Here is a 14,689-nt window from a genome sequence, read left to right on the forward strand (position 1 = left end):
GGGAGAGTGGGCAGGGGCCAGAGGGCTCGTGGCAGAGCCCCCCCACGTGGCACGGGGCAGTGGGGAACAGCAGGGATCACCCCCCTGCCTGGCAGCAGCCAGTGAATGGGGGCTTTTTTTTTAAAGAGCTGGGGTGGGTGGGGCAGCCACTGAGAATGGGCATGGTGTGTGGCCAATTCAGAGATGCAGCCAAATCTCTAAATCAGATTTGGCCAAATCAATTCAGGACAGTGATTTGAATCACCAGATTGAATCACTGTCCCCCTAATAGGCCAAATCCAAAGCAAATACTAGCTGTTTTGCACAGGCCTAATAGCGACGCACCCTCTGCAGTGCCTATGCCAGCACTTTAAGGTATGACTTCAAAACGAGGTAGTGGAGACAAACAATGGGAACTTTTTGGAGGCAAATCAATCAGCCAGTACTTTCAGAGGATTTGAGGTCAGAGTTGAGCTGGATGCTCTCCTCACATCCCTTCTTCTCCCTCTCTCCCTTCCCTACCAACTTCCTGCTTCTTCCCGCTCACTGGATAGTCACCCACATCATTTCCTGGGCTGTCTCTGAAGGTTTCCCATCTAGCAACCTAAGCCTGTTTACCTTCAAACTCTCGCTGATTCACTGGGGAAGGTAACTACACTAGTAACACACACTGACAGCTGAGACATAGCTATTAATGCTCCAAAAATAGCAGCCGAGTTGGATGTCTGTAAACTCTGCTCTTCATTTATCTAAGAGGACGAGGAACAGCAGTGGCTGGTAGCCAGTGGGCTTTTTTTAAAAGTTTAAATTTTCCCAGAAGGACCTTTCTTTCTGCAGATAATCCTTCCCACATAAAAATAAAAGATCATTACTAGAAGACATATTGCCCCAAATAAACTCAAGAGTGTTTGTGACTGACACACATGGAAAGGGAACAAAGGGCTGAGCAGGACAGGATGCCAGCTGTAAGCAGCAGTGGACAGAAAGCAGAGGCCTGGTTTTCTTCACCTAACAAATGTGTCAAAGAGGGAACAACTGAGCCCTCCCCCATTCCCTCCTTTCATATCAACCCTCTTCTGTTTGCTAACGGCATGTGGGCCTGCCACTCAGGCGGCACAATGAAAGACTGTTTGGAGAAGAAGACTGGGAGTTAGGACTCCTGAGTTATTTCCCCAGCTCATCTGCAAATTTCTTGAGCAAGATTGGTCCCCGTGCCTCAGTTTCTCTACCAGTGGGATACAGACAGTTCTGAGGCATTCGGCATGATCTTCTGGTTGCAGTACTACAACAACCCAAGCAGAAATGCAATTTTATAAAAAAGCAACTCTTCTAATGACCCCCAATTCCCAGACCTTTTTCTTTACTGATTCCCATGTTTCCCACACCCTCTGCAGTTTAGTCTAAGCTGCAAAGATTAAATTGAAAAAGAAGTGAACAAGCAGTTGCTTGTGATTCAGGAAGTGCAGCCACATGCCTGCAGTAGCTCAAGCCAGAAGCTGGCAGAGCTCTACAGCATGGCTCTCTGGCACATACCTAGCATAGGCTGCATGTTCACTTCCTCTTCCTGCTGCCTCCAAGGTCTCTGGGATTTGCAGTCAAAAATAACAGCAGCAGGACTCTGCAGAGTTGCTCATCACTTCCTCTTCCTGCTTCCAGGTGTCTCTGGGATTTGTAGTCCACAGTTGCAGCCAGCAGTAAGTTGGAGTGGGGAAAGGGGTGTTTAAACCCCCTCCCTGACCCCAGACCCCAACTGGGGTTTGTTGGGGGGCAGCTCCCTCCCACAGACTGGCCTTGCCCACCCCACCTTGTCAGCCAGCCCTCACTGCTCCAGCTAGGGAGCAGAGGGGCGGGGCCAGTCCTGCTTTCTGGAGCAGACAGCCAAGGCCGGGGCTGCAAAACATGCTGGAGGACTATGATTTAACTTGAACCAGGAAGGGGTCTGGGACAGAAGTTTCATAAACCAGTTTGACCCAAATCACTTAAATCTGATACTACATTCAACCAGGTTTTTCTTAAACCAGTTTCAGCCATTTTGAAACTGGTTTATGTGCACTGAGCTTCTGTTCCGTTACAGGTTTAACCCACTTTCTGATCACTTAAACTGGTTTATGTATAACTTCTGTCCGTAGCCTATATCTGCAGTGGAAGGGTATGGTCAGAGGACTAGGAGGGAGGAGGGTGGGTGGAAGCTACAGTTCCACACAGTGTATTGTCACACAGTGGCACTTTTAGCTGCTCCCAACATTATCTACCTGACTTCCACCTGTTTGTGATTCAGCCATCAGAAGGCAAGCAGATTGGCTGGGGAAGTGTGTGTGATGGATACACAAAAACAAAGGAGGTGGCTGTGAGAAGGTAGGGTTTGGGTGCATTAGAGGAAAGGGATGAACATGTGATTGGATCAGAAAATGTGTATATAGCTCCCCTGGCAGTGGCGGATCTAGGATTTTGAACGGGGGGGTGGGGTTGCAGGTGGTGTGGTATATCATCACATATAAACACAATGAATTTTTCCAGTCAAAGAGAAACTACAAGCTTTACTAATATGTTATGGGCATGCGCTATATTATTCAGCTTACGATCAAAGCAAAAACACATATAACTTCATTGGAAATTGCTAGATGATATATTAAGTTTAACAAACACAACAAACTAGGCAAAAATAGCTCAATTAGTCTAAAGATATTGCTTCTTTGATCCTGTAGTCATTATAGTTAAATGTACATCTCTTATTCAGACTTGCAAAACAAAATCTAGTCTTTGAGCATTTTGACAGTGTTTCTAATACTTTATTATCAGTCATTTCTGTATCTCAGTTAATGTTACCACACCTGAGTTAAAGTTTTTAGCTAGAGGTAAAAATAGTCTGCAGCATTGTAAGCTAGAATGGAGACATTACCAGGAATGGAAAACTGACAGCAAAATTACAGAAAAAAGGGTAGCTTGAATAGTGGAACATTAAGACCATTAAAAAGGAAAGAAGACTGTTAACATCTGTGGAGCCAGGAGAGATTGATTAGCAGGAATCAGGTAGCTTATAATGAGTCATGAATCAATTAACTCTCTGTACTATCTGAATAAAAATTCTGCTGCTGTTCCTAGGCAGTTGGTTTTAAAGCTTGTGTGAAGCAGGAATCAAAGGGGGGGTGCAAGTGCACCACTGCACCCTGCCTAGATCTGCTCCTTTCCCCTGGTATCATAAAGCATTAACACGCTTTTGACTTATAGCGTAGGGTACCTTTTCTTTCATTTTCACACAGGTTACCTGTGCTAGGGAAGATGGCAATTTGAATCCCCATCCTCCCCCCCTTCCTTCTTGGTTACCAGCACAGGAAAGGAATCAGCATCACCTGCTGTAATTTATGGAAAACAACCCCAGGGTGATTTTCCTAATTTAGATGTCATATGGCTTTCAGGCTAGGTTCAATTTATAGTGCTTATTTGAGATACCAAAGAGGCTCATCTTGTGAAACAGGGGTTAACTCTCCAGAGAAATGACCCTGGCATTCCAAAAATATGTATTAAAATTAAATTAAATTAAATAAACCAAAAAACCACAAAGGAACATGGAAAATAGCATTAATTAATGGAAAAAGCCATGGGAAAGCATTGGAAAAGCTGGTCACATCAGCTTTGCAGCTATTAGAAGGCACAAACTCTCCCAAGTTAAAATGCCCGATTTAGCATTTTAAAAAGCCCTAGCCATTCCCTCCCCAGTTTGATTTCTTAGCTACTCCAAGGCTAACTTTCATTTCATTCTTTCTCTTCTCACTCTCTCCAAAACACCTGTTCTCTTCTGCCATTACTCTGAAATCTCTAAAGGACCTGTGTTGCCACTGTGCCATGCAGAGGCCAGGCAGGGAGGTGTCATGAGTCAGGGTGATACTGAAGAACAACTGACATAGAAACTGACAGAATTTTAATACAGGTCTCCCTCACTTTATGTGGGTTCTGTATGTGCAAATTCGCTCTCATGTGATGACCCTTTTTATACCAAAAATTCGTTATTTGCGAGGTAAATTCACTCTTATGCGATTGGTCTGGTGGAAGCCTGCAGTCAGCTGTTTTGTGCAGTGCATTGTGGGAGTGATGCACACCAAAATATAGTTTCCTGTGTGGCTCTGTGTTCCTTGCTCGTTGTCTGTGACATGTTTCTGTAGTTGCCATCCCCATTATGGTAACATTCACCACCACTTTGTGCTTGTGTGTCCTGTCTGCTGTTGGTGAGTACCAAAACTGTCTTGTAAAAGTGGTAGAAATGGGCCTGGGGATCAGTACAGTCGAGGTCTTGGAATATATCCCTATTTATTACATTGTAAACTGGGTTCTCTTTATGCGAATTCAAGTTATATGCCATTTTCCAGAAATGCACATACAACATAAAGCAAGGGAAACCTGTATTCAGAAAAACCTAAACTTGCCCACAACCTAACTCTTCACTAGTGCTTGCACCTTCTGTGAGAGCTGAATAGAAACGGCATATGGGTTGAGTCTCCCAGCAATAGGACACACATCTGTCTGAGGTAATTTTGAAGAGCAGTCACCTTGGTACCTCCATAAGGATGAGATGAGCAGAGCTGTCCTTGCTACGGGTGTACAGGAGCTGTCAGTCATAGATTAAACCAAGGTTGTCCAACTCTCATGGCCCCATGGAGTACCTAAGGGTTATGGGGCCAATCTGTGAGCCAAACCAGGACTGAGCCCCCTTATGCAGTGCCCACAGCCTGATCTGTAATGTGTGTCTGGGGCCACGCACTAGGCCAGCCCTGCACGTTGGATCAGCCCTAACCAGCCCAGTGCTGCAACCTGAATTGGGCTCATAGACTGGAGAGAGCCCACAGACTGACCCTGCACCACCCATCTGGCCCACAGGGCCAAGAGGTTACCACCACTGGCTTAACACATTTCAGGAGGCATAACTGAATTAATAGACAGGGATTTGGTCATAGCAACAATCTATAGCAGAAGAAACCATGGACTCTAAGTACCAGAATTACTTAGAAACTCAGTTTTGCACCTCTTCCCACAGGCAGGCGCTCCAGGAGCCCAGCATCCTCTTAGAATCAGAATCATAGAAAAGGAGGGCTGGAAGGGACCTCAGGAGGTCACCTAGTCCAACCTCCTGCTCAAAGCAGGACGAGCCCCAACTAGATCATCCCAGCCAGGGCTTTATCAAGCCAAGCCTTAAAAGGAAGGATGGAGATGCCACCTTCTCTCTAGGTAACCCATTCCAGTGCTTCACCACCCTCCTAATGAGAGAGTTTTTCTTAATATCTAACCTAAACTTCCTTTGCTGCAACTTGGGACCACTGCTCCTTGTTCTGTCATTTATCCCTTTTGTTTGTGAAAAATGTTTGTGTTCCAAGCCAAATCAGCCAAGTCAATTCCAAATCTGTGAGTCATTCAAGAACCACAAGTGGCCCTACAGCTGGCAAACATCCTCCACCCCACCTGGGGCTTCAGATGTTTCCAAATCCTTTGGCAGGCATCCTACGTGCAGGCCCAAGCCTGGAGGCTTGAGGTTCGGATGCCCCTGAGTTTCACTTGGTCTCAGCCATATGGCCACAGGAGCAAGATAGGGAGGAGTCTCCCATTTCCATAAAGTGGGCATAAAACTATATTACCTCTGCAGGTACTACCCCATGCCAGGAAAGCGGTTCTCCCCGGGTGTGACTAGGACACCACCTTGGTAGGCACGGTGTTTCCTGTCCCTCTTAACAGCTGTAATTTATCACCACTGAGAACAGTCTAGCTCCATCCTCTACCCTGCAGGTAGTTAAAGGCTGCTATCAAATCCCCCCTCAGTCTTCTCTGCTGTAGACTAAATAAGCCCAGTTCCCTTAGCCTCTCCTCATCAGTCATGTGCCCCATCCCCTAACCACTTTCGCTGTCCTCCACTGGACTCTTTCCAACTTGTCCACATCCTTTCTCTAGTGGGGAGTCCAAAACTGGACATAGTACTCCAGATGTGGCCTCACCAGTGCAGAATATCTAGCTTATTGTCAACTGTAACCCCCAGGTCCTTTTCTGTGGAGCTGCTGCTTAGCCAGTTGGTCCCCAGCCTGTACTGGTGCATGGGATTGTTCCATCCTAAGTGCAGGACTTTGCACTTGTCCTTATTGAACCTCATGAGATTTCTTTTGGCCCAATCCTCCAATTTGTCCAAGTCACTCTGAATCCTCTCTCTTGCACCAGGCTGAAGCACTGAACTCAAAGGAAACCTCCTTTTGAGCCCCCAACACCTTCCTGCAGGACCTGTAGCCTGCTCTTGACAAGGGAAAAGTTGGAGTTTAAATTCAGCCAGCACAAGACCTGAGGTTAATTTAAACCCTGCCTTCCCACTCCCCACTCCCCTCTGCTCCTCCCCCTCCCACCTGCTGAGGTAGGGTAACCCCTTCTGCTCCATTTTATCTAGTCAAATCTTAACTTGGGTAGGAACTAAGGATTTTAGCCTTGAGCCCATGAGAGGAGAAATGCTCAACCTCCTATTAGTCTAGCTAGCCTATATTAGCTAAATCTAACCCTAAACCCCAGATGTTTCCTCATTCAGATAATGTGTCTGTGTTGCTTGGAGGTTTCCTTCCAAACAGTGGCATGGCCCAGCTCTGATCAGCTTAGATGTATAACTATGGACTTCTTTACATTTGGAAATCACTATTCTGGAATTGGTTATTCTATCTGAAATTGTGCACCTAGGGGCTTGTAGAAATTATTCTGGATGGGCTCTTGGGGAAAATGTCTAGGTGCAGACAAGCCTGGAGCTGTTATGATGGGATCAGGCCAATCTATTTATAGCTGTGCATAAGAGCCAAGGTTATCAGAAACCTTCCCATCCCTCTTCCAGTCAGGAGGACATCCTACATGGTACGGACCCCAGCTGGCATGTAGTGGCCTTCTACCAGGAGCACTACTTATAAGGGCATTGCTACCGGATCACTGCTTGGTAACTGAGGACCACTTCATCCAATCTAGATAAGGTCAAAAATAGCCAGTTAATCTCCACCAGGAGTACAAGAAAGAAGCCGGCAAGCCAAATGAAAAGCTCTTGGCTGGAGTGCTTCTGCAGCACTCAGCAGCTGAGCTCATGCTGCAATCCAGGCACCCCTCCGCCCCAGCCTGAGCAAGACACTCCATTGCACTGTGCGGCTCTTTGCTCTCTTGGATCCCCAGGGAGCTAGGCCAGGGGTTAACTATAATAACCATCAGTGAATCTTGGCTCCTAAAGAGTCCTTTCCATGTTCACAAATGTTAGAGACATGAACTGAACTCTTCCAGTCCTTTAAAGGGAGTGTTATTCCCCTTCACAGGCAGGGCAACAGCAGCAGAGAAAGATACTGAAAGCCCTGCTCATGGTGATACAGCTTGTCCTTTCCCCCAGTGTGGCCTAAAAATGCAAGGTTCTCTGCCTGGCCTGCTTCTCCACCTCCACCTCCCCCCAGCATATCTATGTGCCTGGTAGACTCCCCATCTTATTTCAAACCTCAGCTGAAGATAACAAGATCTATCCCCTCTCCCTCTGGACCTCTTAGTGCTGACCTCACTCTCTTGTTAATAGTCACTTCACAGATGTATTTAAACCTGTAAAGCCCTGGGGCTGTACAGCTGGGTCTCTTGGTTTCATGATGCTGGTCCAGCAAGTGGCACTGCCTCCTGACACAGGGAGGTAAGAGGGTCCTTCCTCAGACTGTGGCAGAGTTCAGCAATGGATTAGCTACAGGTCCAGGATGCCTGTGGAGGGAGTTCTGTCCAGCTGCCTCAGACTCAGAAAGAGCAGGAGAGCAAAGGGAGGCAGGGTCGGTTTCAGTAGCTAGGTTTTATCTGTACAATGTCATGCCAGGGAAGGAGGTCAAAAAAGACCTCTCCAGAGAAGGTGCAAGCTGCTGTCTTTCCAAATGCAGCACGACAGATGAAGTGGCTCCTATATCAAGTAGAAGGATGGTCCAATTCTTTTGGGTGCTGCCCTTGAGGTTCAGCACGTTGAAGTGAAATTCCCTGCTCTGCCATACAGTTCCATCATAACCCTGTGCAGGTCACTTAGTTTCTGTGCACCTCTGTTCCCCACATCTAAGAGGTGCTTCACTGCCCTGTGGGAATAATACACCAAAGGGTGTAAGGCACAGCAAAGCTCTGGCAACAGGAGACAGACCTTGGACAGCTGTAGAATATCTCCAGGCTGAGAACCCAGTCTAACTGCCCTGCAATGAGAGTAATTGTTGAAATGCAACTACCTCATGTACAGGCCCTTTACAGAGCAACTGAGTTATAGGCCACTAGGGTGGTGTCAGTGTGAAAAAGCATTGGTAACTGCTGGCATGCAGCTGCTTGCCATGCACAAGGTTGTATCTAATGCTAACTGAACAGAACAGAAGGAAGCAGGTACAGCAAGCAAGCTAGAGAGAGGGAGTCAGTGCCATGAGACGAGGGAGAAGAGGTGACCCATATGGCTGTAAAATCTGCTAATTACTGCCAGCTGATGAAGAGGGAAGGGAGGCATCCGGAATCAGTTGCCTTTGCTCACTGGCCTTGCTGGGAGAGGTTTGATACTGGGCTCCCAAGAGGTGCCGAGTATGTAGGGACTTGGAGGCCCTGTCCCCTCTCTGGGAAAAGGGCTGTCACCTGAAATGTATAAAACTTTCCACATATCCATCGTCTAAGGTCCCCCCATCCCCCAGCAAAAATAAAAGTTGGTGCCTATGCCAAGAGGTCCCTTTTGGGCTCCCAAGCACCCACAGAAATTGCTTGGAGAAAAGAAAAGGCAGGTGCGGCTAGGTACATTCCCCCAGCCTGGGACCCTCTTAGCAATAGTCAGAAATTTGTGATTGCTTTCTGATCTACCAGTAAAGCACTCAAGGAGAAGGTACTACCCAAGGAGAAGTTACCTAACCAAGAAAATCTACCCAAGGAGGAGGTATCTTTTAAAAGGGCCTTCCCCCCAGAGTGGGTTACAAGCCCCCTTTTATTTTGGCCTTTTAAATCTGTTTCTTTCTGGTGTTCCCCTTACCCAGACATTATTGTAGGGCTGTTTATGAGTGATGCAGCACTGGCTCATGGCCCACAGGGCTGTGTGAACATTCGGTGATGCGGATGGCTGGCTTGTGAGCATGGAGGTTGTGCACACCAGGGTGTTATTGGAGGGCAATTCTCAGGTGCTGGGCCACTCCTCTTGGTTAATTAGTGTAGCATTGTTTCTGAACACCAGAACGAGCACACTGGTTTGCCAATGTAGGACTGAGAGCACTAGAAGGATTTGTTCTTTTATATGTGTTCCTGATGACTGAACTGCAAACTCCCCCCCACAATTGTTAGGAGCATTGGCTTTTTGCTCACTGGCATGTTGTAAGGTCTTCAACAGAGGTTGTGCTATCTGGCATCCTCTATCCTGTTTCTCTTAAGACAATTAGAAGCTTCTTTCAGAAAAAGGGAAACACAAACGATTTTTAAAAGCAAGTAGCAAGGAGGGGAGGCAGGCTCTGCACTGGTCTCTCTCTCCCTGCTTTGTTATTGTCCCCTTTAAATGAATTGTCTTTCAGAGCAGCCCCCAGACCACCACCCTCCTTGTGTTCCTTTACCAAGAGCTAACTGCTTCTTCCTGCTCTCTCAGTTGCATCGCTTCACATCTCGGATTGAGACTAACCCTTCCTGCTTCATCTAAAGAGAGAGAGCAAGGAGAATGGAAGAAAGAGGGCTGGAGACTGGAAGGAAAGCAAGCCCATGAGCTCAAGCCTTCTCTTTCCAGCCCCATAATTTCTTCTCCATCTCTGGGACATACACATGTGCTCTATGGCAGCAGCCTCACACAGTTCCTCCTCAGATAAATCCTTCTTCTCAGGCTTAGCTTTGTCCCTGGCCAACTCCTGTGTCTATCACATGCCTACTTGCCTGCCTGAGAGTTTTATACAGTTCCTGTGATCTCTAAGCAGCATCCATATGAAGTCAGTAGCAGTAGTAAAGTCCTGGCAGACCCTGTGGCAGCATCAGGTCCCATGAAACAGCTTCCTCAGGTCTGTCAAGCAGACCTTCCTTGCAAGGCTACTGGGATTCCCAGGACTGGGATTGCTGCAGGCCTGGGCATCCTCAGACCTAGCACTGGTCCCTTTATAATGGTGCCTTTCTTACAAACAGAACAGCTTCTGGCCCTGTATCCACCACTGCTCTGATACTTGTTGACCTCTGCATTTTGTACAGTGCCACTATAAAATGCCAAAGGTAAATGCAAGGCTTCATTTAAAGTCCAAATAGAGTAAAAGCCAGTCTGTCCCCTGGCTGTAGACTTTAAGAGGGGGATTTAAAAGGGCTTCCACTGTGATACCCCTGTCTGTAGACATGAAATATAATTAGTATCCTGGTTGTTCAAGTCCACAAACACACTCCGCTGTGAGCCTAGCCACAAGAGGACAACATTATTCATACAGACACATGGGGTGAGGTCAGAACAAGTGCTCTGTTGTGTTTTCGAGACTGGAGAAGGAAGACTGTCAAAAAGGTATCAATCAGACGTCAGTCATGACCCACAGAGAGCAAGGACCAAGGGTTAAATTCAGGGCAACCCTGCTGAAGCCAGTGGGGTTGTCCCAGACTTACAAATAAGTAATCCCGAGTCCCAGCTCCATAATCACAGCACAAGCACAATGGAGTGGATTCCCAGGGGCTGCCTACCCTAGGGATACAGTGTGCTACAGCAGCACAAAGCAATGCAGCATGATGCTAAAGGAAACCACGTTCCAGCAGTAAGCCCATGAGACTGCACAACCCAATAGTGTGAAGGAGCACAGGGGCCTCTCTGCTCTTTCTCAGAGCCTAGGAAAATAACTCAGTTCCTCAGTGGGAACATGGGTACCCATAAAGCAGAACAACAAAAGCAGTTCCCAGGACTCTGGATAATAATCATTGTTTTCCAAGCTGCCTAATTATTATTTTGACTGTATGAAAACTGGGAGGGAAAACACAAGATACAATATTTTCAGCTCACAGGGGCTGAACTATACTTCAGGCAAGTCAACTGTTAAACACTAAGTTAGTCTCAACCTTAACAAGAGCCAAGCAGCCACTTTTAACTTCTCAGGCAAGGCTTTTCCTGGCGCTCCCAAGCACCAAGGGATCAACCAATAGGGGACAAAATAAGCAGCGTGTGACTTCAACCACATAACCCTTTCTAAAGAGCCTGGCTCCTAAAGAGGATAATGTACCACAAAAATTTGCTTGATGTATAGCACAGGCAGCCAGAAAATGGGCAGGATGGTGGGGGAAGGGGCTGGCTTAGGAGGGAGGTGGGGAGACTGTATTCATCTTAGAAGAGAGATTGTATTGGTGTGGGAAAAATTCCATACACAATGTCACGTTTCTGCAGAAGCCCTGGTATTTCAGGAAGGAGCATGCTTCAAGTATTTAAAGTTTGCCCACAAATATTTTCACAGCACTAGCTAAGGGACAGATCAATAGTTGTCTATCTGTAACCCACCTGCCATGTTCTGAACCCCAATCTTTCTCTACATACCAAATACTATGGAGTTAGCACTCTGAGGCTTTTATAACTCATGGGTAGAAATGTAGGTCAGGAAGCTCAGTAGCTTTACAATGCGGGTGATACAGTGAACTGGTTAAGTCATGCTTCTTGGCTATCAAGGCATTAATTTGCATAATTAAGAAAAATGATGCTTCGGGCAAAATCCTGCCCTTACAGGTAGGAACTATGCTGTTAGAAAAAGGTGGACAGGGGAACAGTGCCAGCTCTATGCATTACTTACTAAGGAGCAAGATGGTTCAAGTCAGACAGGCACAGTGCCTGGGGTCCTCGGATGAGGAGTACATGCTGCTGGCAGCAAGATGTGACCTAGCCAGACCATGGACATTAGAGTCCAGCCTCCACCCAAGGGTGCCAAGGTACACTGGCTGGTCTGGTGTCCAAATCACCCATCCCTCTGCCATGTTTTCATGTACTGGGTTAGAATCCTGCCTTGCTGCTTGTGTGGAGTGGCTTCCCTTGGACAACACCCAGCCAGGTAAAGGCAGGATTCAGATGCGGAGAAAGGGACAGGTTAAAACTCATTCCATATGTGCTCTATGCTGTAAAGCTATCTCATTATCCTTATAATGCACACAGCCTAAGCAGTGTCCGTGGCTTGGGATCCTCTCCAGAGCTGAGAAGTCTGTACCTGCAACCCCTCAAGCAGAAAGGAAGTAGTCTGTATACTACACAGCACATAGTGCTGCCCACCTCCAATCCCCAACATCTGTGATTCCAGCAGGAGATCATCTACCTTGAAGCATATTGTGCATCTGACAGTATTTTGGAGATGAGAAAAATATAGAGATACAGTGTCAGGGTGTGAGGACATTTAGACTTTGCATTGCACTGCAATTGTATATTTGCTGTGGTGTAAGAGTGGTGTGCTGGAATGCTGTTCGTCTTACACCCAAGAAAAAGTTATTTGGGCCTCCATTTAGATCCTCTCCACCCAGAGGGGAAGATGGATTTGAAGAAAACTGCTGGGAGGAAGAGAGTCAGGCACATAAACTCTTCCATTTCCTCTCTCTTTCGCTCATTTTAAGAACATGTTGATATTTGTCCATGCAACTGGAGCTTCCCACCTGTATCCCCTTACACAGCCACTTGCAAGCAGTTTCCACTTCATGAATATTGTGCAACATGTTTAACGTGCCAGCACCGATTTGTTTACTCAACTTGCCGTACTTTGCAGGATCCACTTACTGTAAGGAAGCTCCATTTAAAAAGATAGGCTTGCAGTCCAGAATTTCACTTCTACCAAAAAAAAAAGTGGCATTTAACTCCTAACAAGCTCTGCAAATGTTTATGTTGGTTTGTCTTATTAATAGCATTTAACACTGATACAGAAAAATCCATCCCGAGAGAGTTTTATATTAGTTAAGGAATCCTCACAGTTTGACCTGGTAAAGTGAAAATATAAATGTTTAGAAATGGGGAAACTAAGGTACAAAGTCGTGAGCAATTTGTCTGAGGTCTCAGAGGAAATATTTGTTAGACTACCATTGGAATTCAAGCAGGCCTTGCTTCTTATTCTCCCTGGCACGGGGGAACTTTTTCTGAGTTTGATAAGTTTTTTATTGGGGACAGATATAGAAGCCTTGCTACTGGCGATTTGCATACTATTAGCCAGATTGCACTTGCAATTTACATATACGTCACCAATGGCTCCAGGTTCCAAGTTCTGGGAACAGATAAAGAGATCTGAGTAACGCAGGTTGGCAAGAGATTTTTTACTATTACCTTTGGGAGACAGCCGTCATCATGAGACATGCAGATCAGATTCTGACCCATGAAAGTTTTCTCCAAGTAACACTAAGCCTCTCTCAGCTCCCCCATAAATTTTCTCTCTTGCCTGCAGAACATAATACTGTTATGGAAGTAGGAAGCTATAGTTGCTGGTGGGTATTTATGGAGTAAAACACTGATCATTTATGTGCTGTATCACAGGCAGTTCTAGAACTTTGAAAGCTTGGGGGTTCAGGTGATGAGGTACATTGTCACATATTAAAAAAAACCACACTTTTTTCCAGTTCAATATAAATGAGAAGCTTTACTAATATGCTAGGGATCTGAAGCTGTATTATTTGATTTAGTATTGAAGCAAAAACAAATATAATTCCATTGGAATGAGTCAAAAACCATCTGCAGGGCTATGAAATAGGAGCTTTAATACCAGGAGCAGCTATATGGAACTGCAGAACAAAGGACAGCTTGACTGGTGGAACATCAACACTATTAAAAAGGAGAGAGTGTCATTAACATCTGTGGAATGAAGAGTTTAGAAGGGATCAGGTAAATTATAATGAGCCATGAAGTCAAGGGACTCCAGTAGCACTGTCTGACTAGAAATGCTGCTACTATTGCTAGGTAGTTGATTTTATATTTTGGGTGGAGCGAGAATCAAAGGGGGTGAGGGGGAGGAGGGCAAGTGCACCGGTGCTTCCCTCTCAATCTGTCCCTGTGCTGTACCCCTGTGGCTACACAGACATAGACACATACAGGCAGGTGGTGACCAAGTACGAGACACCTGCCCCATCCAAGGATTGCTTGCCCTAAAGGTAGGTGTCTTTCAGTATATCTAAAGATCTTGGCACCAGCAAGAGGTGGCCTCAGAGATGGATGGGAGAACAAGTTTCTGTGCATGTGACCCCTCATTAATGTCAGGGACCGGGGTGGAGGCAGTCTGGCCTAGTGGTTAGGCCACTAAGGGAAAGCAAGGGCTCAGGTCAGAGGGCAGGAGCCATATTACAAAATCCAGAGGGAAATCCAAAGGCAAAGTCCACAGCACAATCCAAGATTAGGATCTGGGGATCAGATTCCAAAATCCAAAGCTAAAATCCAGAAATAAGCCCAAACTAGGGTCAGGAACCAGGACAGCCACAGTGCAGGAACTGAGGCTAGGAATAGAAGTTACGCATAAACTGGTTTAAGTGATCAGAAACTGGTTTAAACCTGTAACAGAATAGAAATCCAGTGTATATAAACCAGTTTCAAAATGGATGAAACTGGTTTAAGGTAAACCTGGTTGACTATAGCATCAGACTTAACTGATTTAGGTCAAACCAGTTGATGAAACTGCTGTCCCAGACCCCTTCCTGGTTCAAGTTAAATCAGTCCCCCAGCATTTTGCAGCCCTGGCCTGGGCTGTGTTGTCTGCTCCAGAGAGCAGGGCTGGCCCTGTCCCTCTGCTCCCTAGCTGGAGCA

The 14,689-nt window shown here is 46.2% G+C and overlaps 1 long non-coding RNA gene across 1 annotated transcript in view; it reads right to left on the minus strand.

The window, feature by feature from the left end:
- Window positions 1–4,262: 4,262 nt before the first annotated feature.
- LOC109304863 overlaps window positions 4,263–14,689 on the minus strand; it is a 12,005-nt gene continuing 1,578 nt past the window's right edge. The window contains exons 2-3 of the long non-coding RNA XR_002099492.1: window positions 11,028–11,033; window positions 4,263–4,374 (exon numbers count right to left, since the gene is read on the minus strand). This is a non-coding gene — a long non-coding RNA (uncharacterized LOC109304863). The remainder of the gene's footprint in view (window positions 4,375–11,027; window positions 11,034–14,689) is intronic.

The sequence above is a fragment of the Gavialis gangeticus genome, unplaced genomic scaffold, assembly GCF_001723915.1.
Source record: "Gavialis gangeticus isolate Ggan-Ray unplaced genomic scaffold, GavGan_comp1, whole genome shotgun sequence".
In the NCBI taxonomy this organism is placed as follows: Eukaryota; Metazoa; Chordata; order Crocodylia; family Gavialidae; genus Gavialis; species Gavialis gangeticus.